The following is a 4456-nucleotide window of genomic DNA, read 5'->3' as shown; positions in this document are numbered from 1 at the left end:
AACAAATTTTTGTTGAGTTCCAGCTATGTCGAGGCACTGTTTTAGGTTTTAGGATTTCAACAGTGAATAAAACAAAGTTCCGGGTTTTTGGTTTTTTTTTTTTCCCCCAGAGTCTTGCTCTGTTGCCAGGCTGGAGTGCAGTGGCACGATCTCGGCTCACTGCAACTTCCGCCTCCGGGTTCAGGTGATTCTCCTGCCTCAGCCTCCCAGTAGCTGGGATTACAGGTGCCCACCATCACGTCCGGCTAATTTTTGTCTTTTTAGTAGAGACGGGGTTTCACCATGTTGGGCAGGATGGTCTCGATCTCTTGACCTCATGATCCACCTGCCTCGGCCTCCCAAAGTGCTGGGATTACAGGCATGAACCACCGTGCCTGGCCAGTTCCTGCTCTTATAGAGCTTACACTGTGGTGGGAGAGACAGCCAATAAAGGAAGTGTGAAATATATGTATCGAATGTTTATAAGAGCTATTAAAAATAAAACAGGTAAAGGGGGATAGTGAATGCTGGGGTCCAAGATTGGCTAATTTAGATAGAATGGTCTAGGGGCTCCCTTGCTGATGAGGTGACATCTGCCAACATAAAGGAAGGCAGAAATTGAGCTTTGCAAATTTCTGGGCAAAAGTGTCTAAGGTAGAGAAAAAAGTAAATGTCAAGGTCTTGAGGAAGGAACATGCTTAGAGAATGAATGGGTGAGTAGATGGATGGATGATTGGATATTCAATACTGAATAAATTAAGGAATAGAGACTGTGGGGGACAAACCCCAAGGTGACCCTAATGTTCACACCTTGTGTAATCTTTTCCCCTTGAGTGTTGGCAGAACCTATTACTTGCCTCTAACAAATAAGGCATGGCAGCGGTGATGGCATGTGCCTCCCATGATTATGTTATATACATAGCTCTGCCTTGCTAGCATGCTCTAGGGGGACTCTCCTCCTGGCCTTGGAGAAGCAAGCTACTGTGATGTAAACTGTCTGTGAAGAGAGCCATGTGACAGGGAACTTCAGGTGACCTCTAGGAGCTGAGGGTCACGGTACCACGACAAGGAACTACATTCTTTGAACAACCATGTCAGGAAAGAAGAGGACTCTAAGCTTGTTGACACCTTGATTCCAGCTTTACAAGACTCCGAGCAGATAACCCAGTTAAATTGTGACCAGACTCCTGACTCATGGCAGTTGTGAGGTAATAAATGTGTGTTATTTTCAGCCATTAAGTTCATAGTGATCTTTTACGATGTATGGAAAATAAACACACAGCTAACACATCTGAGCTAAGTAGCAAATATAAAACCTTAAGTTACTGAATCATCTTACTCGTTGTCTACCTCAAACTTAAGAGTAACTTATGTGTTGGATAGCTAGTTTTCTGTCTTCCCTCTTTCTCTACACCTAGACCAACTTTACCCTCATGTCCAGGCTCAGCTTCAGCTCTATACCTACAACACATTTTACCTTGGGTACTATCGCAGTTGCAATTTACTGCACAACAAACCATATACCTTAGTAGTTTGAAAGAGCAGTATGTTATTGGTTTTCATTTCTAGACTCACCTAGGCAATTTTCATGTGGTTTCAGTTATATGTTGGCTGAAGCTAGAGTCATCTAAATGTTCAACTTAGATGTCCGAGGCAACCCACTCAATTGCAGTTGACTCTGGCTGTCAGCAGGGAACTGTAAAGACTCAGACATCCAAGACAACCCACTCAGTTGCAGTTGACACTGGCTATCAGCAGGTAACTCAGCTGGAAGAGTAAATTGGGGCAGCTACATGTGACCTTACCCATCTCTCTTAGGTTTCTTATAACATGGTGGATGTGTTCTGAGATGCAACATCTCAAGAACATCAACTAAGGGATGAATTCGTAACTGGGACCATATCACATTTGCTATAATCTACATCAGTTTTGAAGGAGTGAAGAAATAGACTCCACCTCATTGTGGAGGAGTGGCAAAGTCACGTTGCAGCAGACTATATGGAATAGGAGATAATGTTGCAGCAATCTTTAAAAATACCCTTGGTCCCTGCAAGGATCAAAGGAAACCAAGGGCAATTCCATGCTTACCAATGAATTGCAATTGAAATCAAAGATCCTTGAGTTCAATTCATGGTGCTATTCTTTACTAGCTATGTGATTATAGTAATTTAACTCCTGGGGCCCAATCTCTTCATCTCTTAAATTAGACAGTAACACCTACCTCAATAGTGGTTGTAAGCATTAAAGGAAAAAAATATTTAAAAGGCAAAGCAGAGTGCTAGACACCTGGTAATATGTCTATAAGTGATAGTACATTAGTCTGTCTTCACACGGCTGTAAAGAACTATCTGAGACTGAGTAATTTATAAAGAAAAGAGGTTTAATTGATTCACAGTTCCACATGGCCGGGGAGGCCTCAGGAAACTTATAATCATGGCTGAAGGCGAAAGGGAAACAAGGCACGTCTTACATGGTGTCAGGAGAGAGAGAGGCAGGTACTGCCACACACTTTAAAACCATCAGCTCTCATGAACACTCAACTATCACCAGAACAGCATGGGGGAAACCGCCTCCATGTAATTCAATCTTGGCTTTATTCCTGATTATCATAACTAAAAATTTTCTTTATTTTCAGGCTATTTTGTACCCTTCCAGTAGTAATTGAGTTACATTATGAGTTTCTGAACCAATAACCTTCCCTGTGCCGTAACCCTGTAGGCATGACTTTCTACCTGGTTATGCCTACCTCATCTTCCCAGAGATCATAATCTTAGTCTGAACCCCAGTCGAAAGATTGGAATGCTATTTTCTACTAGCATATTATTTTGGTAGGGTCAGCTACATACTTCTGTGGATTTCTACATATGGCTGTTCTGTGATTCTCCACTATATTTTTGCTTCATTCATCAGGACACCACCAGAGGTTTGAATTCTACCGTCTGGAGGCCCACTGTCCAGCTGCAAGTCTGGGCTTGGTTTCAGAGCTTGCATGTAGCCAATCCTATAAAGTAATCCAGTTTTAGATCCAGAATTCTCTTAATTTGTCTCATCCTGCTGGAGGTGGTATGATAGGTTTGCTAAGGACTAATATGTGGCTTTCAGGATTTTAATTCTTCATATGCAGATGCTTTTTAGCATTTTACTCAGTTCCTCTAAGCATATTGTTTTCTGTACCCATCAACTCCTTCTTGCTTGCTCTCTTGCTCTCTCACTGTCCCCTTCCCTCCTTTTCTCTCCAGCCCCTACCATGACCCACAACCACACGTCTTTTGCAGGAACTCTTAGAGTCCATTCCCCAAACCTACAATGACCAGTCAGTTAGGTAGCCCAGAATGTTTAACCCCCATCTCCATCAAAATGCATCACTGTATCTCCTCTCATAGTTACACATGGGGATTACTGGGCCTTCATTTATTCTTGATAAGGTGAGCGTAGAGCAAGAATTCATCCTCATTTAATGGCCATTAAGTTCCATGAGGACAGACACAGCCCTTGATTCACAATGACTTTCCTAGAAGAGTGTTTTTCACTTTAGCATCTATAGGAAAAGACAATGCTCTAGCAAGCGTGGAAGGCTGATTTATAGCAAATTTAACGTGAAAGGGTGACCTACAGAGAAACAGCATTGTGTTCCTGCTGCTGCTGGAGATTCATTGTGAAGGAATGAAAACTGCCTTTTACCCCACCAGGAGGCCAGCCAGGCTTTTATCTTCCTAAGGTTTGGGGTCCCATTTCCTCCACTGGAGACTAATCAGCTTTTGAGTTTCAACGCTCTGAAGGAGATATTTTTTCATGTGAGTGGCAACAGAAGTCTACCTTAAAACAGACTTTTGTGTTGAGAAGGCTTAGAGGCCCAATTAAGCTTTATCATCTAAAAGGCAGTCAGAATAAATCTTCGTGCTCTAAAATTTAACAAAAAAATTATATTAAATGTAACTCCAAGATTTGGATATAAAGGAAACAATGGAGTGTTTCCAGCACTGGATAGTAGGTGTGGAGTGCTATCTGAGTGCCTTCTGGTGTGGTAGGCGATGATGGAAACTATATTAATAAAGGTGGAGTATAACTCCACAGCCTGGGGTCTTGCAAGATGGGCCAATTTCCAAGCTCAGCAGGGAGTGAGTTCAGAATTAGTGTCCTAAATGAAATGATCTTGCTCACCTGGGAAGGGAGCTGGGCCAAGGTTTCCAAGCCTGGAGAAAAATGGGCATGTAAATGGAGGAGGCCTTCTGCAGCTAGAAATGGTAGCCATAACAATACATAATAGTCATTCAAAAAAGTCATAGACTAAGAACCCATATCCTACCATGATGAGAACCAAAAATATGGGTGACTGTCTTCTTGGGGCCATTTTTGCCCCTCAGTGTTGTAATACTGTGTCAGATGTGGTCCATGCTAATTCTGTGTCATTTCCACCCTTCCAAGTGTGCCCAGGAGAAGAAAGGATAGAAATACCTTTTCAGGATCCCCTCGCCAG

The sequence above is a fragment of the Pongo abelii genome, chromosome X (genome assembly GCF_028885655.2).
Source record: "Pongo abelii isolate AG06213 chromosome X, NHGRI_mPonAbe1-v2.0_pri, whole genome shotgun sequence".
Classification (NCBI taxonomy): domain Eukaryota; kingdom Metazoa; phylum Chordata; class Mammalia; order Primates; family Hominidae; genus Pongo; species Pongo abelii.
Note: the sequence above shows the minus strand (reverse complement) of the source record.